The sequence below is a fragment of the Strix uralensis genome, chromosome 4 (genome assembly GCF_047716275.1).
Source record: "Strix uralensis isolate ZFMK-TIS-50842 chromosome 4, bStrUra1, whole genome shotgun sequence".
NCBI lineage: Eukaryota > Metazoa > Chordata > Aves > Strigiformes > Strigidae > Strix > Strix uralensis.
In genome coordinates, this window is record NC_133975.1 from 115730784 (window position 1) to 115753572 (window position 22789).

The following is a 22789-nucleotide window of genomic DNA, read 5'->3' on the forward strand; positions in this document are numbered from 1 at the left end:
TCCCAGACCTACACACACACAATGACTTGCATCAGTTGTTCTCTGCTTAAAAGCTTCTTGGCAAGGGTTTCAAGCTGTACCATGGTTTGTCTTCATCACAGGCACAAAGCTGGCTGGCTCCACAGACTAGCTCTGCAAACAGAGCTGGGAAGGGGACAAAGGAAGGGTACAGGTACAGGTCAGGTCCAGAATGGAAAGACTGCCCTGCAGCTGGAGCACCCTGCCCAGATGTGTCATCCCACTGCAACTTCATCACAAATACTTCCCCATAGATCCACTGATCAAGAAAAACAATCCATTCTGGAAGCAGTGCCTCAAAATCGCAATCATTTAAAACTCCACCTAGCGACTGGTACTGCACTGTGTCAGATGGACCTAACAGTGCTGGCCTCAGCAGAGGCAACAATCCCTACATCATGTAGCTGTGCCCAAAGAAAAGCTAATAAATTACACAAGCAGTCATGCAGCAAACACGTACAGATTCAACCCCATAAAGCGAGTATGCTCCACTGTCCCAGCCTGAGCAAGCATTGAGCTACAGGCTGGGACGGGACCCCAGTGCTGTGGTTTCCTCTGGGCAGAAAGGGACACACACCCAGGTATGTGACCAGGGAGACAAACACAGCATACTGTGATACCCTGTTCTAGATGGCAGGCAGTCTGGATGTGGGGACACCAGAGAGTGCAATGCCCCATGGTTTAGATACATCCTTGGACTTCAGGTCAAAGACTTGTAGTCAGTCCGGCTTCTGCAGGAGCAGAGTTCAAATACATCGGGTTTTGTCAGAAAGGCCCAAGCCTCTGAACACTGCTTTGGCCACATGGGGAATAGTTTTAGTGATCCTGAAACACCAGGGATAAGAGACCGGAGAGGCCTACTGATTATACACCAAAACGTTGAGAACTGCAATTGGTAGAGCCAACTTAGGCAGATCTGTAGAGATGGTTATCTACTCTGCTGGTATAAGAATTGAGATACAGGTACATGCAGCCAGACAATGCACAGTCACTGCATTTGACAAGTTATCAAGCAAAACAAACCATTTCTGCTCTAGTCTTGAGAGCAAAACTGGCAAAACTGAATCCCTGGCACAAAGCTCAGCCATCCCTACTCCATACCTATTTAATATGCTATAATAATATGCTAACATATGCTATTTAAATGTTAGAACCTTCTCCTCACTTTGAAGACATAGGAAATTTAACTTAAAAAAATCAAAAGCCTCAGCAAGCACAAGACAGGAGTCTCTCTTCTTCGTTCCCACTAACCCCACATGTGAAAATTAAAGACCCTTTTTGGGGAGGTCATAGAGCAGGGCTGCCTAAGTCTGCCCTCAATGCTTTTCTATGTAAGAGCGTCTGTGTTGTCCATAGTCACAACTGCTGAATACACAATGGCTCTTCCAGTTTTCCAAGGGATACAGTAAGTCTTTCTTTTGAGAGGCCATTACAAAGATGCCCAAAGGGACAGGAGATCAATCAGCATCTATGACACAAATTGCTCCCTTCTTCCACTTTACCAGTCTGGAGTTTCTCTGGCCTAGAAGCAGCATGAACTGCACAGCCACAGCAGAGAGCTTGTCATGGCGCAGCAAGGAAATTAAAAAGAAAATGAAGCCAAGCACCTCTTGCAGAGAATTTCAAAGCCCTCTTGCCTGTAAATGGTAGGTGATTAATACACTGTCATTATGGTGTGGGAAGCATTGCTGCAGACCATCACCTGAGGCTGCGTTCCAACTGTGTTTTGAGAAGAAAGTATGAATCTCATAGAGAAAGAGTTAATAGCCAAATTGTTGAAACCATGGTTTTCACACAGCTAAGCAAGATAAATAAGAAATATTAGGTGGAGAATGCTTTTTGTAAATTAGGGCAGCAGCCTACTCAGAAGCACTGCAAGCTAAAACTTAACCAAACCAGCTACATTTTTGCTGTGTCTACCCTGGAGTAAACAGAACTCCTCAAAACTGCCATTGAAATACACCAGGCTTTAGCCAGGACTGCTCCAGAGCCCCTGGAAGAACAGAGGCTGATGGCAAAGGCTGCATTTCTTGCCATGCCTGCATACACACTGAATCAGCTTTGTTCTACTTTGAAGAAGAAAAATACTTGCAAGCTGGTTGTCAAACCCACTTGAGAGAGTCAGCCCAAAGGTTTCCTATAATCCCCCCAAAATGGACTTTGCAGATTTACTGGCACTTACTAAAACCGACTGTATTGCCCCAGCAGAAGGGAAGCAGCCAGACTAGCACACAAGCAGGGAGAGAAGGGGTGCCTGCTGTTGGGTATGATGTCACACACTCTTCAAAAGCTACAGGAAGGAGGAAGCAATTACCCAGGTTGGCTTGTAGCGCTGGGTCTTCCCCTTTTTCAGAAGGGGAGGGGGGGGTGTGTCCCCTTTGGTTACCTGGAACATGAGAACTTTTCATACTTAAGCCCAGGGGACCAGAAACCATAAAAGCATGCATATTTTAAGGATTAATTTGGGAAAAATCTTACCAAAATAACTTTTCTTGAAAATAAGTTATTTTAAAAACAAAAGGTAACCAAACAACCAGGATGGCAAGCAACCACGCACCTCAGTTCTGGCATTAGCCAATTCTCCGCCTCGAAGATTTCCTAAGTGAGTGACATCAGGCTTTTCAGTTGGGCAAGTCGCAGCTGCAGGCTCAGGGCAGCAAGACATCCCTTATGCAGCCAAGCATGCAATATCATCTAACCACACTGACTGCCTCATGTCACATGTGAAAGGGCTTAAAGACAGGCATGGAAAGCAAGCTGATCCTACACACAAGAAACTCCAGCAACCTCAAAACATAAGCAAACAGAGAGAAGGAAGCAGGCTGTGGGCCACAAGCAATTCCCCAACAAGGGGGATGTCTATGCAGGACACTCAATGGACACAAGGTAGTTGCTGAATTAACATCCTTGGGAGTCTGACAAAGCCGTGGACCAGCCACCACTTCTTCCTATGATGCTTCAAAAGCTAGTAAGAAAAATTAATCCTACACTCTTGGTGTACATTCTTTGTGGCTGTTTCTTTAGCAGAGGATAGGCTTTCTGTTAGCTATGCTGAGACACACAGAAGAGATGCACTTAACATACACAAGATAGTACACCAAACTCCTCTCCCAATGCAAAGCACAGATGCCTGCACGGGTACAGGACTGCAGCTCAGACACAAGCAGCAAACTGCAAATTTTGCAGACAAGTCAGACAGTTAAGAAAAATTAAGTGAGGGATATAAGAACCTATCCAGGCTAGGCAGAATGCAATGCCTGTGTCAAAGGTGCTGTCTCCTGAGGGGACTATTTCACTTGGAGTACTGACCACTACTCTTGTGTCCCTCATGGTGTTGTCCATGACCCTTCTTTCTTCCCATATAGCTTGAAATAAAGCCATAGCCTATGAGAGGAAGGGCTCCTGATACTGGCAATAGGTTATACAAAACCCACAGCAAGTCTCTTTTTCTGAGAGGAAAAGAAAGATCATGATTAGCTGTACTTCCCTTCTCCCTCCAAAGAGACAAGACAACCAAGTCAAAGAGACACTGCGTCTACTGCTTTCACTGAACAGATTTTTTTAAAAACAGTCTGTTCTAAACTACATTCCCAGAGCTCACTACTTTTAAAATATGTTTCATTCCAAAGATGATCTAGACAGGGATCTTGTACTGCAATCATCAGCCCAGGAAAAAAGAATTATTAGCACATGTTAGAAAACCTCTGGAAGGAAAAGAGAAGGGGAAAACATGTTTGAAGGTGATAAAACTAAACACCTAACTTACAGCAAAGCTTCAAAGTCTTCAACTGTCATAGTATGCCTAAAGCTATGGAAACCTATTCAGGTGCAGCACAAATTCCTGAGTGGTGCTTCATGTGTTCCCTTCCCAAGCACACAGCTCAGCTGAGTTACACACTGCAACATTTAAAGGAAAAACAGAAACATTTAAGTAACCACTGCATTAGCCTGCAATATCAGATAAAACCCAGAAGCTTGTTTCAGAGAGATCTGGACAGGCTGGAGCAATGGGCCAAGGCCAACTGTAGGAGTTTCAATAAGGCCAAATGCCGGGTGCTGCACTTGGGCCACAACAACCCCCAGCAGTGCTACAGGCTTGGGGAGGAGTGGCTGGAGAGCTGCCAGTCAGAGAGGGACCTGGGGGTGTTGACTGACAGTCGGCTGAACATGAGCCAGCAGTGTGCCCAGGTGGCCAAGAAGGCCAATGGCATCCTGGCTTGTATCAGAAATAGCGTGGCCAAGCAGGGACAGGGAAGTGATCTTACCCCTGTACTCGGCACTGGTGAGGCCGCCCCTCGATTACTGTGTTCAGTTTTGGGCCCCTCACTACAAAAAGGACATTGAATGACTCGAGCGTGTCCAGAGAAGGGCAACAAAGCTGGCGCAGGGTCTGGAGCACATGTCGTACGAGGAGCGGCTGAGGGAACTGGGGTTGTTCAGTCTGGAGAAGAGGAGGCTGAGGGGAGACCTCATCGCCCTCTACAACTACCTGAAAGGAGGTTGCAGAGAACTGGGGATGAGTCTCTTTAATCAAGTAATAAGTGATAGGACAAGAGGGAATGGCCTCAAGTTGCACCAGGGAAGGTTTAGACTGGATATTAGGAAGCATTTCTTTACAGAACGGGTTGTTAGGTGTTGGAATGGGCTGCCCAGGGCAGTGGTGGAGTCCCCATCCCTGGAGGTGTTTAAGAGTTGGGTTGACATAGCGCTGAGGGATATGGTGTAGTTGGGGACTGTCAGTCCTAGGTTAATGGTTGGACTGGATGATCTTCAAGGTCTTTTCCAACCTAGATGATTGTATGATTCTGTGACTTACTAGTTCTATACCTGAAATCAGAAAAACTCTACTGGATAATGCAAGCCTCACCATATGCAATAATGATTAAAATAATTACCATGCAAGTTGACTTTAAGTTAGAATGATTTATGGATTTAGAGAAGTCAGTATCAAGTTACTAAAAGCACATTAATCGATGCTTTGGAATTGCTTTTTCACCACTTCAACCTATGTAGAAAAGTTGGGTTTTGGGGTTGGGTTTGGGGTTTTTTAACATCCAAAATAAACAGTCTGGACTAATTCCCCACAGCATCTAGGACCTGAACATCATAGTGAATGATGGTTAAAAGAGAAAATTACTATCAGGTGGTATATCATAGCCATGGTTAAATTAAGTAACATATTTTTGCTGTCTGGTCTAAGTGACAGATTGAAAAATACCGAACAGAATTCACAATTTCAAAAGGCAGTCTTTATATCTGTTTTAATAGCTTAAGACATTATTAGTGCATGCAGTGAAGTTCATTTTCTCAGAAGAATGTTTCACCTCCAAAATTTCCCATGTAAAAAGGGACAAATAATAATAATGCATTACTTTGATATAAAAATAAAAGCATTTTCAGAGAAAAGCAAAACACTGGCATCAAAGGGAGTTGTATAAACATTAATGCATTAGAGCAAAACCTGCAGCCACCAAGACTTTTTACCATACTGAAATTATCAGACATTGAGGAAGGCATCGAGCAAGCAATACCAAAGCAAAGTATGAAAACCAGACAACACTGGCCATCCACAACCTTGCAGACAGCCTGTTTCTCCTCATGGCACAAAGGCAAGCTCAGCTCATTTGCCCTATTTTTTCCATCAACAGAATACCCTGCATTTCTGCTATTAAACATTTGTGAGGATCTTTGCTTTTATTATTTTTCATCACTGAGGGACTCCACCTTATTGTCTATCAGGGAAGCAAACAACCCCAACACAGGCATGCTTGCTGTCCAGGGATCCTGGCTTACAGTCATCAGTGCACACGGAAGTTAACCGAGGGCATCTGAAACATAGCAAACCTCAGGTATAACGTGGGGATTTTTTTGTGGGTTTTTTGTTTTTTTTTTTTTTTTTTTTGCACACAGACTATCAAGTAGGCAATTAATCAGAGTTAATTTTACTAATTTATATCCAACTATTCTTACCTTTCAAGTAAGCTTTTCCCCTTCGTAATCAGTATTTTGGAAAGATTTATGACTGAAATGGATCAAAAGTTGGCTTTTGGGAGAGGGAGTCCTCAATTTTTTCCATCTGTAAAGCATCATAGATCCAAAGGAGAAGGGAAGTGCACCTTTATAATCTGGTAGGAACAGATAATGTAGCATGGGGGGAGAAAAGGTCTCATGTAAAAATCTAAGTAAAAATCTCTTTAGATGGGCTGAGGAAAAAAAAAAAAGACACTTTGGGCTGTCACAGAGGACCTTTTAAGTAGAAAAAAAAAATAAAAATCAGAGGATAGCTACATTTGTGCACTTCTTCCTTGTTTTTATAAACACAGAATGGTCCAAGCAATAGGAGCCCTCATACATGAGACACTGCAACACCGTAAGTGACTTTCACACCACCACACCATTCACACATGACATTTGGTAGAACCATCTGATCTTCTCCACATCTTTAAAGCATTATATCATCACATTTACAGCTATAAAAGTGCTTCCTAAGGGTGCTGTATCAGAACAAAGCACCCTGAAAGGGACTAGAAAGTAAGAGAGGATCTTGGTAGGGCAGCAGCAGCATCACTCTGGTATTTACCTGCAACACTACAGTGCTTCCACATGCCACTAATTCCCACCACAACACACACAAACATTCACCAGCATCTCACACCAAAGATCCAGCTAGAAACCCACTAACCCCTTATCCTGCAAGAGTAATGACAAAGTGAAGCATCCAACATCATGAATTCAGAGGTTCAAGCAGCAGGGAGGAAAGAGCCATGAGAGAAAGAAACCAGATACTGCAAGCAGTAGCTAAACTGCCTTTAGTCACTAAATATTAAGACAAAGTTTCAGTAACGGTTTAATGAAACATTACAGGGCTACTAGTTTCAGCATTAAAAAACAGGTATTGCAGAAATAAAATCCATATATCCCAAGTTACAAAAGCCATAAAGTCAGTAAATACAAACTCAAAAGGATCTGTTTTCTTTTTGAACTAGGCATTTAAGATGGATCAGTGCTGCTGAGCTCTGCCAGACTCTTTTCTTGGAACTAGTGACCCCAGGTTCTGGGAGCCCATACTTGCTGCTTTCCCAGCAGGGATACAAAACCTTTAACCACAGCCCTTTGAGAAAGGGAACTGAAGAGCCATCAGTGGGAAGAAGGAATGATTAACAGCTGCACAGAAAAATTATTAAAGGCAATGAGTTATTCATCCTACCAGACATTCAGAGACATATTTAGTACCTGATGACAATTATAAGCAATTGGGCAGGGTTCAGCCTTCAGCCATAGGCTTACACCACCAGACATTATCAGATCCAGTTCCCAGCTACGGCAGGCAGCCACACCATGTGATCTCTTTATAACCTTATTAAAAACCATCTTCAAACCAAGCTGTTTTGGCACTGTATCTTCCATTACAAGACATAATTTCCCAAAGGTCACAGTCCTTTAAATTTGCAGGCTAAATTGTGCCAGTATCTTTCTTTGGCTTCAGTAAACTGCTTGCTTCCTTAAGCTCTGCAAAGAGCACGCATGTCCTCTCTGCTCTCAGCTGCCTTTGTCTCCCCACAACCCCCATCACCCTAGTGTTAATATGACCCTCTGCAAAAAGTACACACATGACCCATCCCTTTCAAAAGTCTTTCTAAGGTCACATGACTGAAAGACCTGAGAAGAGGCAGCAGAATCACGAGGCAGAAAACAGTGTCCCTTCTGGGGACAGATATGGTATTTATCTTTTAATGTAAATTCTTACTGCAGAAGCTATTAGAGGCTTCTAGAAACATATGAACATATGTACAATTTACAAACAAAATGAGCAATAACCTCACACTAACAGGCTTATAAATCTGAAGGATGCTTAATACTGCATACTTGCTCTCTAGTGCATGATATGTTCAATTAGCTGTCACACTGAGGCAGAAGTTTTCTGCACATGTTGATAAAACTTCTTGGCACTATAAGCATAAAACACAAATATTTTATTCTCTGAAAACAAGCTTCTAAAATTTATGTTTTATATTATTCTTAGCAACTCTCCTTCCTTTTTAAGCCAGCAGTTACAAATTATTAGTGTCTTACTCTCTTAAATCACAGAGTAAGTCACTAGTCAGAAAAAAAAAATTCTAAAGCCTTCCATTTTTTATTGCCAGTGGAGCCCTAGAAATCAGGTATGCAGATTTTCTTCAGCAAGGGCATCTTCATGCAACTTGGGCAAGAAGGGGAATCCCCCATGCACTAAGAGGTACATTAGTTAGCAGATTTGTATTTTGTTTACTTCTGACTTCCCAGATACTGCCATATTACAGGAAAAACTATATCCCGCTTCTTAACATCTATTATGCTGAAGCAGGAAGGCAGATATTAGTGTCTCCTCAATTCCTCCAGTACTAAATTGGAAGGTAAGGCAAATAAAACCATACTGAAAGACTTACCATGAAAGCAAGGTACTACGCTGAAGGTGAAAGGACAACTCGCATTGACTCAATGGATGAAGATTTCATAAATGTTGTTTCTGGATAACGTTGCTAGAACTGCTCCAGCCTGAAAGCTAATGGGAAATGGATACCTCCACTTCTCCCCTGTGCCAACAGTGGATCCAATAAGCAGATAATATTTTTCAGTTTTCCAGATGACACAAGGCATCACCTTTTTCATTTCAAAGAAGAGAACACCCTATGTGCTCAAAAAGCACAAGGTAATGGCAAGCAACTGTGCAAAACGGCATTATAAAAGGCTGCCGGAACAATGTCGTTTTAAGAAAGTTCACAACAAATTAGAACGCTCAGTCACAAACAGTGGAATAAAACAAAGAGCAGTAAATGTAAAGAAACACTCCGCGATCCTGCTGGCAGTTAATTGGAGGTATTTACTGTCAGAAGTACCCTGAAGCTCCTGTGGCTACAGCTAATAGATTTCTTATACCTAAGATCCTAAGAGGACTTACAGACAAGGTTACACTCAACTACAAAAGTGTTGCAACTTGGAAGTGCAGGGCTATAGGTTCAGTTCAGGCTTAAAGTTTCTCCCCTACGAAGCATCACCATCATGGGAGTGTCCTTGTCGAGACAGGGAGAGCTGGCAGCACACAAATCGTGCAATGACAGACTGATACAGTTGTACATTTATACTGTATGCCAGCTGTATCTTGATGCCCTTCAGTAAGCTTTGTCCAGTGAAATGCAGAAATCCTCCTACTTTTGCATGGGTCTTTAACTTTATGCTCAAACAGTTCTCAAACCAAACTAGCTAATAATATTAGCCAAATCCCTATTCTCTTAGCCTGAGATACCATCACATCTGAAGTCAGTTGCAGTACCACTCCTCCAACCTCTACCTATAATTATGTTGGCCTCTGTGATGCTTCTGAGCAGTATCAACTCTTGGACAGAGAGGTTTACCAGTAAATCCTTGAACTGCATCAGACAAGATAATCAAACTTCCTGCCTGCCTCCTTTCAAAGACCGCATCTTTTGCAACAGGAACTAAGAATGAACAAGTGCTGAAGCAATGCACAGAGAGTTGAATCAATACATACATCTATGCTTCTGCCTGCCTACCTACCTATAAATCTATCTAGAAACTGCAGCCTCACCTAGCTTTAAACTCCTCAGCTCAGGTACTAAGAGCTATTTTATTGTGGCAGCACACAGCTTAGTGCAGACTGCAGCGCTCAGAATGTACACTCAGTGCTGAGAATGCAGACAGCTTCTGGGTTTTGCAGCCAAACTTTATCTTTCACTCTCAAAATCCCCTGAACTGGCTTGTTTAAAGCTATCTCACTGGTATCTTCTCATACTACAGTCAAAGCTAGACTGAACTGTAGGCCCATTCTGACTGGAAAAGAAAAACAGGATGAGAAGGGCATAGCAAGGTTAAGAAGAGAATATATTTTTTTGTTCCAGCATAGGCAAGGCTGTCAAGGCAAGTGGGGAAAAAAACTAGTCTGCCCCCCATCTGTACTGGAAGGCCAACAAAATCAGGTTGCTCTTACAGATATCCATCTAGTAGGAGAACAGCTCCCAGAAGTAAAATATTTAAGCCAAATGCAAACAAGCCTTGGTTTATTCTGGGGCTTCCCTTTGAGCTCCTGCCTCACTGTTCATTGTGACCCAAAATAAAGTTACTTACTGTTCAATGTGTTTTAATTTATGTACACCAAGGCTAGTAAAACCTGCATACATATTTTAGAGAGTCTTCTCTCAGAATTATAACAACTACCAATGTCCCCTTATTAAAAAACTACCACCCATATTTTGGTTAATCAAATATATTCAAGGCAAGATGAGGTTTACATCGGGACAGCATACATTTTTTGCTTCATTTGAACAATACAGAATCATGATGTACATTAAGACACCCAGAAAGTTGTTCCATTAGTGGTTTTAGACTTAAGCACTATCAAACAGATTTAGGCATCAAATTATTCTTCTCTATTATTGCAGATAAGCTGTCCAAATCACAAATACTGGTTTACCATTATTCATGCAAATAGCATACTGTTATCAGCTACCAAGCAAGGTCAAAGAAACAATACAGGGTTTGGGGCTGATAATATAAATTTAGCTATATTTCCCTATCTATATATCTCACTATATCTATCTATCTAGAGAGGGATCTTCAGATTAAATATATTTACGTCATGCCCTACATATGAACCTTCCCAATACCTCCTTGTTCTATTTGGACAGGGAAAATTCAGATTGAATAAGCGCAACATCTGGTAAGCAAACCTACATGTGCATAACTCTATTGAGAGCAATTGTCTGGAGTTTTTTTTGAAAAGGAAAGAATGAGAAAAGATGACAAAAGGTGAACTGTTCTGGTCTTTCAAGCTCACATAAGAATTTTGGGTGCCCAACCTATATTAGCCTACAGTAAGCAGACTTTCTGAAAATGCCTGGCAACTGCCCTCTGAGAATCTGATCCCTTCAGGGCTTCCCTTAGTTTTAGCTATCTGTCATAATCACTTTTACGAATCTCACTGGAGTCTGCACACAGCTACCTGACAAAAGCATATAGAAAATGTATTAGAAACAACTGTTTACCAGAACCATTATCCACAGTTTGTCTTAACTAGACCTTAATCCCTCTAGGCAGTGCATTTGTAAAGCATCTCACCCACCCAGAGAACTACCAAGGCACTCTGGGGTTCTAGCAATGCTAATTAACTCTGTTGATTCAAGAAAACAGTGTGTCTTCAAGTCTCTGGAAGGTTTGCAGAGAGCTTGTGAGTCTCTTACCAAGTTGATGTTCAACATATTAAGACCACTTTGAGGCATCTATTGTAACAGCATAGATGCTCTGAAGTGGAAATTTTGTCATAATCCTTGAAATCCCAAGAATGAGTTAGAAGTATCTAGGAGGGGGAACCTCCTTCCTACAAATGCCTTTCTACAAAGGGCATAAAGTATGGCAAGCCAACCTAAAAAGGTAATTAAAAAAATAGGTACTTAAAGTAGACATTCATAGGCTAAAGGCTGCCACTTCCACACCCATCCCTCTGCCCCCTCCCCATCACCTCTCTCCAGCATGCTACAGGTGCTCCATATACTTTCATAAGGTCTTACCTGGACTCCTGCCTTTTACCCAAATAAAAGCACTCTAGTGGCTTGCCTTGACATTCTGAGAAGGAGCTTCAGCCGCTCCTATCTTCAACATAAGCATGCTTCACAAAGACTGCATCAGTCCAGTATGGCCAGTGAGACGAGGCTCTGCTGGGCCCCAAGCTGGTACTGCTGGTTCTGCAGGTCTCCCGAACACTAAGGAGAACGAACACACGCCTCCGCTCTGCTAGAACCCAGGGGTACAGAGAGAAGAGCATATCTGCCAAGCCAGCTCTCATCCAGAAACGGCTTTTAATCCACTAACCCTGAAACCAAATGCTGTACATCCACTGCAACTTTCCAAGACTTTGGCAAACAGCCTTGAATAAGCCTTTTGGGAGTTTTTACAGAGGCCAGACACCCACTGAGACACGCATGAGAAATGTGTAATACACAAATTTTTTTTTCACTTCTTGGATCTCTAAGAGACTGGGCATTTTTTTGGCAGAAATAAGAGACATATTTAAGTTCAACAACTTGCCATGCAAAAATGAGTGTATTCATCTCCAGCCAGGCTTCAAGATATATAGGTGTCTGGGGCTTTTTCCTTCATGCAAAACTTCATTATACAAACAAGAAAAAGTTAACACAATAAAGTTAACATGTCTGCTCACTGAAGAAACCTGATTGCAACTTTTTTCCCCCCTTCCATAAGGGATGGTCCTAATGTTTTGGTACTGTACAAGTCAGACACCAAGTCTCCCTCAAGTTTAATTAGCTTTGAGATCACTTGTGATTTCTTGTCTCCTACACTCACCAAGTGACCACTGTTTGCATATGCAAGGAACAAATTTTCCTCTTCATTATGGAACCAGAGCCAGTCATAGATTCATAGATGTAACTGACAGCAAGAGTTTATACCAAGAAGTTACTGTGGCCAGCTATACACAGTCACAGATACCAATCCAATGTTTCATCAGGTTAAAAGGACACCCATGGAAATGTTTAGCATTAAATAATTAAGAGATGTTCCTAGAAATCTTGTCTCCTCAAATTCTGCATCAGTTTAGGCTCACATAACTCATCCAGTCAGTTCCTATGTTTTGTTTGCTCCCTTTCAGATGCGTTTCAAGCTTCAGCCTTTAGTTTGGGGCACTTATGAATGCAGCTGTTTTTTTAAAGAGGAAAGGCTGGTTAAACCCCAAATAAAAAACTGGCTAAAAGCAATTCCAGTATCATCTAAAACTGAGTTTCACCTTTATTTCACTATGGAGCTCCCCCCAAACAGTGTACGAACCATGTCAATAAAAAACAGAAAAGCACTTGGGATCTGAAAAGTGCAGTTCTGCAGCCTAGTACCTATTTGAGAAGAAAAAGACATTCAGCAGAAAATACATGGTACAAATTAAAGAAATGTGAACTGGATTGCTTTTCTCCATTTGAACAGATTCAGATGCCAGTACCAATAATGGGAATTTCCTTCCCCTGCAAATGACTCTTCTGCTGGAGTTTACATCAACATAGATCAAAGAAAAATTATTTTACTTTATTTGGAAGCCTCATTAGAGAGGCTTGCAATAAAATGAAAGCTTGGCTTCCAACAAGTGATGATCATACTGTTTGAAAATATTCCATTTATTGACACATGGCCAACTTCCCTGAGAAGCAACAGGACAGAGCATTTGACAGTGCAGCAATGAATCATCTTGGTGATCTGCACAAACTACATAGCATCCTAGAAATTAAATAAAGTGTCTGCAACATGCAACATTTAGATCATGAAGATTCACAGAAATACACCAAAAGCTTTCGGCAGGGATGGACATAGGATTGTTATGCATAGGATCAGGCAAGGTCAGAAAGCACAAACTTGAAGCTGGAGCAGAGATTAGACTGCGAGACAAAGAGTCTCAGAATAGTTTCTGCACCTGAAAAGGCCAAACAGTATCTCCAAGAAATCTCCACCCTAGCTAGTGAAAATTCCCTGTCTTGATGTCTAGACCACTTCAGAGCTAAGTCCATCTATGTGTGTGTCAAACACATCTATTTTATCAGGCATTTTATCTGCTTTACGTTAGACTGAACTTTGCTGTTAAAAAAATTATTAAAATTCTCCCTATTTCTTCCAGTCCACAGGCTTCTTGCTTTAAGCAGTAGCATATATATAGGTCTGCCAGAACAACCATTTTCTTGTTTGCTTCAGTGAATTGTTTACAGTGCAGTAAGAGAAAAAAAATCACTTTTATAAATCGTAAAACACAACAACTGCCTGGTTTTTATCCAAGCTGTTAGACAAATTGCCCTTCCTTCCATAAGGTAAAGTGAATGACAAAGACATAAGTTCAATGTAAATCCTGTTTGCTTACAAGAAATTTAGAGCATCCCATCTGTGAACCAAACAATTTTTTCTGATCAGCTGCAGCCCTTCTGCAGGCATCATTTTGACCAAAGGCCACCTTCAGAGCTCTGCCTTGGGCCAACACCCACAGCATGTGCCTTGGTGTCTCCCACACCCCTGACCTTCCGTGGCACATCTTGCTAATCTGTCTCACACAGACACTCGGGTACACACAGAGGGCTCTAATGAATCCTGCCCTTGTTTTTTCCATAACTTATCCGAGACAGCAGCTGTTACACCCATCACTTCCATCAGTGACTGAGCACATGTGTTTCAAGACTACAGCTTTACCAAATTGGGCCAGGGCAGGAGCTGATGTACAAGCCCCAAAATGCTCTTAAATTTTCTAACCAGGCTTCATTGTAGCCCAGATTTGGATCTGCTGGGAGGTCTGCTCCACTGTGTAACCGGAAGAACCAGACAATTTCTTGGGTCTCCTCAGATTTTCTAGAAGCTGCCTCAACAAGCTAAATCATACCATCATACAGGAGCTGTTACTCATACCCTTGTTCTCTCTCTCTCTCAGAAAAAAAGCCTAAGGACAATGGTTCAGCTGCATCTTTTACATTTGTTTCCCTTTATGGACTTACCTAGATTCTCTGGTACCTGCCCATCCCTATTACAACATTGGTGTGATAACAACACACTGATGAGTTTATAAGATAATCTAAATACCTCTTAAATGGAAAAATTTCTATTCTAATCTAGCAAATTACCATTGTCCTTATCATTGCTAAGGAGGCAGATGTATAAACAGCTGATCCAGATTTTGAGTAGGAGCTGGAAAGGCAGACACAAAAGCACAGCAACAGCTAGTTGTCTTCCTCTGGGTTATTTTTGTCCAGCTTCACCCTGAAACTTACTCTTCAATTCCAATAATTGGCAGCAACTAATTAGAAGGAAAAAAATGCAAGTGGTTTATTAAATGTTTGATTAAATGTTGATTACAAGTTTGATTAAACATGACCACAGAACAAATCTCCCCTGGACAAGCATACTCATTTTCTCTTGCTCACTTTTGCTTGTAGACATAAGAGATAAGAACTGCGGAGATGATGCTATACCACACAGTGTGATTTCAAGCCTATGGGTGACTGCACAACACAAAGCAAGGAAAAGCTGATGATTCCTCTGCTGTGTCAGATTGCTTTCCACATTGTCCATCATCAGATGTACACTGCTAACTCCCCATGTTCTCTCATTAGGGCTTTCACATTTGACTGGAGGGTGTTATATGCAGGATCAGCTCAAAGATACTGCTGGAATTACATCGCAGGTTAATTAGAGATACAGTGGGCATAAAAGAAAGGGACTTGTAGAAAGGTGACAACTTTTAAATTGCTGTAATTCTGAAATATGTACAAGTACTTGAAGAATCATTATACATGGGGAAAAATCCATGTCAAGTAACAGCTTCAAATTATGCTGAAAATTCTGGATGTCTTAGATGGATATTTGAACTACACCTGATGAGTAAAGAGATTTTTGTTCATCCCATTTACTGTCACTTAAAAGTTATCAAATTATCAGTTAATAAAAATGACTGAACTATGTAATACTATTAGAATTTTACATAAAGAGAAATGTACATATTTACATCTCAATCTCTCAGTAAATAAACATAACATTTGCCCAGATATTCTAGGAATACTTGTTTGTGAAGGCAAAAGAAAATCCTTGACCAAGGGTCTGCTTTTACACTCCACTACCACATCTACCTGCAACAGCAGAATTTCTTATCCCAAGAAGTCTTTTTCCCAGGCAGCATGTTTTCACAGCTCTTTGCACATCGGATCCCTACAGTCAGCCGAGTTTCATAAAGGAGGCTGCTCCACACCCAGATTTACGTAACCCCCTTGCACACAGTTGCTCAGCCTCGCTGACTTCAGTCTTGTGCTGGGTGGGTATTATCTGCCTACTTGGACTTGCAGGGTTTCATGCTTGGTCAGCACACAGTCCAAAGTGTCACAGTAAGCTGCAAAATACACAGGCATCACCTTAAGAGCAGAAGCTATTCCAATTTAGCAAAAATGTTCCTCTTCAAAATCATCCCAGTCCTCCAGAGCAATAAAAGTTGTGACGGTTATAAAATGATAATCAAAACCTTGCGAAACTCATGCTCGAAGAGGCCATAAACTGTCATCATCTTATTTGGACTACTCCCTTACGTCTCAATGAAACACTACATCACCCCTAATTATTTTCTCTAATTAGTTTCCAAATAAAAGTAAGAAAATTGCCAGGGTAATAATTTTTTTCCAAGACTAATTTGAACACCTACATTGTTTTCCTCCATCTGAATTCTAGCATCACCATCCACAGCGTGTAAAAGAAGCCTTCCTCCAGCCTGGCCTGCACAACTCCCCCTATCACCACCCCAAGGTGGACACCAGACAAACATCACGCCAATGCCACAGACCTGCAGGCTGGACCTCAGACCTTACAGACCTCAGACCTGCAAGGCTGCAGACCACCCAGCACCCTCCGCAAGGCACAGCTAACCAACAGCCCATCAGTGTCAGTCTAACAGTATCAAGGCCAGCCTTGATTTTGCAGAAGAATCCTCTCTCAAGGCCTGGCTTCAAGAGAAGACCAGTTTCAGTTTAAAATACTAACATGCAAATTTTTGGCACCAACAAAAAGCACTGGCCTGCATATTGGTCAGATATAATACCTACAGTTCCGATTACTTATTTCAGATGGAGTTTACAACAGCAGCTATGTGCCCCAGGGCACTTTATACCACAGACCCTGCTTACAAGAGGTACACTACAGCTTTATTTATATCCTTGTCTTACTGTAGGATATTCAGTCAGAAGTGATGCAGGAAAAATAACAGACCATTTCATTATGATTTTAGTTCACTGTTTTCACATTGTGGTGGTGTTCTTCAAAAAATCCTACTAAGGTCATGCCTAGTGACCCTTTTCCCTAGTGAAGAATAACTTCTTTACTCACATCACTAAAGCCTACAGACAATTAGGAAACAAAAGGAAAAAAATCTAAAACTGCATTTATGGCCATTTAAGGCTATAAACTGAGAAAGAACGAACAAGCCCTTATGTCAAAACAAAACAAAATTTTAGTATTGTTAAAAGCATGAAGATTTCTCTTTTTCAAGTATTTGTCTGTAAAATATTTCACCATAACTAAGGCCCTAACCCACAAAGTCTTGCATCCTACCTAACTATAAACTGCTTACAGATGCTTCTAAAGATAACCTGCCTGCTAAACTTGCCATTAAACTCCCCCCTTTGCCTATACACAAGAAAGAGAACTACAGAGAGAACATAATATCGAAGATCAAGTTTCTTTCGATTTCTCCCTCAAATTTTACCACTGCCTTGGTGCTAAGATTGCTTAAGATGCATTATCTAATGTTGCATTATCCACCTACAGCCATACAGTTCTTGTGCTGTAATTTAATGGCACCAAGCCAAACATCACCTAGCATAAGTAGGCATAGCATGCTTATGCTGTCGAGTACCAAACACCTCCACTGATGATGAACGCGCTAGGAGAACACGGGCAACAGAAGCTGTAGACGAAGCTTGCCATTACAGACACTTCGCACAACACTACTGTTTCTTACCTCCTTTCTGGGTTTTGCAGAGGAGCTGCATGAGCTCTACTTTGTAAGGTGCTGCCCCTTGAGATGTAAGATGCAAGTCTGCTGTTGTATCAGACAGCTGCAAAATTGACACTGCAGGCTTCTAGCCTAGATAAGATCCCACTAGAATCAAACAGCTTTTATTCAAATCACTTTCATGAGGCAGAACTATATGCTAAATTCTCTGATTTTTTGTCATCTCTCATTGTAGGTCCTTATCAAAATAGACAGTCAAGGAAAGGCATTACAGTGCCCTGCTGCTTTACTTTGGGTAACAGAGATCCTTATGTGTTGTTGATTTCATGACACTAAAAGCAAAATCACTATTAAGTCATTTAATACCTGTACAGAGATCATCTGGACTTGTCTAGAAATGAGCCTTACTTGGGAAACTACTCCCTCCCATATGCACACATTAGGACCACATGAACAGTTGTATCCTATCCATCAACTCTTCCACTTGCTATATTATACCTTTTACATAAACATGCAACAGATGACAGTTACTTCCCAGTGATTAACCCACAGAGAAGATTTCCAAGGTGTTCTTGAATAACTAGCTTCACAGATTTTCCAAGAACTGACACCATGACATAATTGAAGCTACAGAGCACTGCTCTAAAGCAGTCAAGCTATTCCTCTGGAAGCTCTCCTTTATAGCAGAAGTTTGTATTTGTTTCATAAGACCAGATACAAAGGTGATTTTAAAGAGCTAAAAAGTTAGAACTGAATTTTTCAATGTAGAAGTTCCATATGAAACAGGTTTCAAAACTGGTAAACTGAGGAGGACATACTGAGTCCCATCAGCGCCTCAATCAGAACATGTCCCAGGGACAAGAAACTAGCACTATAACCTCTGCCTCTCACACTGCCCCTCAGTATTTCAGCTGATGCTCTTTACCCTCCCACCACCTCACTGCTCTCTCACTTAAATACTCCTTGGAGCAGCGAGGCTTCCACTGGCTGCATCCCCCAGGCTCAACCATTATCCTGGCCACTTTTGCATCTCGCTCCAAAAGGACCATCTATTCTATTCTCCTTTTGTGTGGAAGGGACTTCTCTTCAGTCCTTCCATGGCAGTACCCACTGCCTTCATTTGCAGTTAATAGAAACCTTGAACCTGCTCATTCTTGGACCCAAAGACAGCAGGCTAGGAGTCCTCAGCCTTCCCCATCCATGCCTGGGAGGGTACTGCAACCAGCCCAGCTACTCTCTCCCTCCAGCAATACAAGACAAGGTGGCAGCTGTGGTCCTGCACTTTTTATCCTCCACAGCAGGGGAGTCTAGGAGGAAAGAGAAAAGCACCTGCTAGGGACCATCATATCTTTCATACCCAAAACAACCAGGAGTAAGCTTTCGGATGCCAGTGATCATTTCGGACATTGTCTACCATAAACTGACACCCGCATAGCAACAACAATCCTGAATTTCATAGCTTCTGTGCTTATGCTCAAAAGAAGAGTTGTATTAGCCATGTACTCCATTCAGAATAGGAAATACTCCAACGGCCCTTCACCACTTACCTGCCTAATGGACAAAGCAGTCACAGCTTTGCTTAACAATTTCTTCAACACAAGTGGGACCATACAGAAATCCTTCCAAAGGATTTCCAAAGCCAAAAGACCACATTAAAGTTTCCTCCCATTCAAAAACAAACAAAAAACCCCAAACACACAACACCAGAAAAACCACATCTTAGAGGGGAAAGACAGAGCAGAAAGGCAACCTACAACAGGTCAAAAGCATGGGAAAATCTACGGGGTGCTGTCAGTCTGAGCATAAAGTAAGAACGCCCGTAATAAGGATCTCCTGAAACCACATGCATTACATCAGGGAAAGAAGCCATTACTAGTCCACAAGTAGTCCAGGAAATCATGGTAAAGAGAAAAGAGTCTCTCTCACAGCAGAACAATTCAACAACATGAACTTCCTTGAGAAGGAGTAGGAACAGCACTCCAACTTAAATACATGCATGACTCTTGCCTCAGGAATGGTGCTTACACCAGCTCACGCAGCAAGCAGCCTGCTCTGAACACCACATCCATTTTCTTTCCACGATGTGGCTCACAGCTGTCCATTTGAAAAGCAACTAGGAGAAGAGATACAGGGCCTTGTACTCTAAAAAACCTTCATTCTGTTTTGGGCATTTATTCCTCTCCTGTGAGACCACTCCTTGAAAATTCCACATATACAGAGAGATTAACTGAACACACTATGTTCTGCAGACATACCATTTTCAGTCCTGTAGGTGAGACAAGCAACATAAACAGAGCCCACCTTAAAATGCTAAGCTTCACCTAAAGCAAATTAACTGCCCCCCTTGTTTTCACTTGGGAGTGTTTAGACTACACTCCTCCACTTCTACTGCTAGGACATGATCTGGCCAGTGGGTTCACACTGCCTGTGTTGCTTGCTAGTCACTTGAAAGAGGTATTCTGCTCTTTCTCAAGCATCATTACAGGAGACACATCAAATTATTCTATTTTTCAGAAAATAAAAATGCAATTTCAAAGTCTCCTAGGAGATCCAGGGCCTCATTTAGAAGGGAAAAAATAGTGTCTTGGTACAGTGGTAAACAGCAGCTTCCTTTAGAAAAAAGGCTACAGAGCATACCTGATCTTTTAATTTTTAAATAAACATGACAAAAACAAGCTGCTTCCCACTTGTGATACAACCCTCAGACAATCATTCAAGTCTTTCAGACATTTATTACAAGGAAAATTGTGTATAACAAAGGAGTAAAGACTTCCTGAAGAGCCAGTCCCAGTAAACAACCTGCAGATGTGAAAGAAGTAATCATTTCTGAGAAGCAATTTTTTTTTTAGTTCACAGTTAGGTAAGTTACATAGCACCTTCTTAGATAAGCTGCTATAAGAATAAAAAGACTCATTTTTGAGATGTTTTTTCCCTGAAGTTCCCATGTTAGGTAAACTTTTTTATCTCCAAAAAGCCCCTCCCATTAGCCTCAGCAGGTTTAGGCTCAAGCTCAAATTTATTTGTAGCTTCCAGAGTTTTCATCTTCCTGTGTTTCATCAGGTTTTGTGTGCACTTGGAAAATGGCAACTACTTGCTCTATTTACAGGGTTACAAGAGCCTTTTTGGAACTCAGGCACCCACACAAGAAGCAGAGAAAAACATAAGCAAGAAAAAACCCCGCATCACTATCACTGTCTCTTCTGTACTGGATTGTTACACAGCCTCCTGGCTCCTTCTCTCCTCTTTGTTTTTCAAACTATAGCTTCATTTTCACCACAAATTAGGAAAGTCAATGCAAGAACATGAAATCCTAGCTTGGCAAAAGCTGAGTAATCACTTACTTTGTATATGATAAACTGAAAACATCTACTAGTTAAATAGGTTTGAGAGAGAACAGCAGCTGAGAGCTAAAATTTTTAAAACATGTTGGGGTCCTCAACAACTGGGTTCAATGATATTTCTTTTATAGAAATCACCAATGAGGAGCAAATTTTAACAGCTTCAATTTTTAATTTTGAAACATGCCTTGGAATAGATAGATGTGAATTAAGAGCTGCTGAAAAATAGCAAGATAAAGTAATAAACACTTTGGCTCTCCTTTGAGATCCAGTGATCTATGAGCAATTTGCAGTCAGTTCAGCCACACAACAGCATTCCAACAGGTCTGTATTATTTCTGCATTGACAGGTAGAAAAAGTATTATATTGGGAAATTCACTGAATTGCTTCAGTTACAATGAAGAGCCAAAAGCCAACCCTATTTTGGCTGCCAGGCCTATGCCTGATTCAAGACACCTCTATTCTCTCTCTTGGATTGGAGAGTATTCCCTGATTTGGAAACTCCCTGTATAACCCTCACCGCAGTGAATACATTGAAGACATCAAGATTTAAACACATTTCAATTGCTGGCATCTCAATTACGTACACCTAAGATTTTACTCATATTTCAAAGCTGTCTGGGCAGCACGCTTCAAAAACCCCTCACAGTCAAACTATACATTTACAGTACAGCAGGAAAGAGCCACCTCTCAGGTTTTTTGGGACCTTTTTGCAGGAATACCTTTGAGTTCCTGAGCTAGTGTAGGGGTCCAACACCGACATCCGACATTTTGAATAAACATTTTAATTTCCTGAATTGTTGGAGGGGAGGGAAAAAGCCAGGAAAAGAATTCTCACATTCAAAGACGGGGGGGGGGGGGGGGGGGGGGAAGTTAACCCTTTAATAGGTGGGGTATTTTTCCATCAACAGCAGATCAAGCTTCACTGAAAGAGAACCTTCATCCCTGTTCTTATAGAACGCTCCCACAATTATCCCCTCAAAGCCAAAGCTGCTACTGAAGACACCCCCACACAGACATTACTGTTTTAAAGACTGAAAAATATTTAACAAAAAAACCTTCTCCAGCACAAGCCTTCCTTTACTGTAATATTAGCAGCACTGCTAGGCTGCTCCATTCTGCCTGGATCAGCCCCAAACAACTGGCAATCTACTTGGATTTAATGGAATAGGGAACGGGGATATTTTACATGGACCACATGCATTTTCCAGAAACACACATTTTATGTTTCAGGTTTCACTATGAGCAGCAGTAAGCGTGCAAAATAAATGTATTCTTAGAGGGAGCTTTCACACCCACATATCAGTCAACATAAGAAAAGGTGGCAGCAACACTAACAAGTAACAGGAAACTCAAATACTATACTTGGTACTGAAAAAAAACATTTCAAGTTACACTGCTGGCTACTTCCCTGGGCCAAGCAGGCATTCAGAGTACTTTCAATGGCATCATAGTTGCATGTTTTAATTACTACCTACCACACTTTTGATTCCTGGCCATCAATCGTTATTATCAAGCCATTAGATCTTTCAAGTGCCTGCTCTCAGTAGTTATGTTGCAACAAAGCAAGAACAAACCAGCAAAAGAAGTCCATGTATCGATCCCAGGTTTGCCACCAAACTTGTGCCACTGTGAACAACTTCAGTTTCCATAACTGTCTCTCAGGCTTTCCATTAAAAATAAATAAATCTGAACACCAGGTATATCCAGTTCCCAAGGAATCCAACTGCAGAGATTTCCCATCACTTCAGAGGGAGCTGTATTGGGCCAAGGTCTGCAAACATGCTCAGCTCTCACCAAGGTCAAGAAAACTCAGCACCTTAACAAGTAGGAGCTTTTGAGAATCTCAGCATAATTCATATGCAAGGAATACTGTTTTAGGAATAAGCACTAATACAAGAATTTGACCCCC

At 41.5% G+C, this 22789-nt stretch overlaps 1 protein-coding gene across 3 annotated transcripts in view; it reads right to left on the reverse strand.

The window, feature by feature from the left end:
- Window positions 1–22789, reverse strand: part of ITPK1 (inositol-tetrakisphosphate 1-kinase) — a 156521-nt gene that overhangs the window by 119598 nt on the left and 14134 nt on the right. The window lies entirely within an intron of this gene.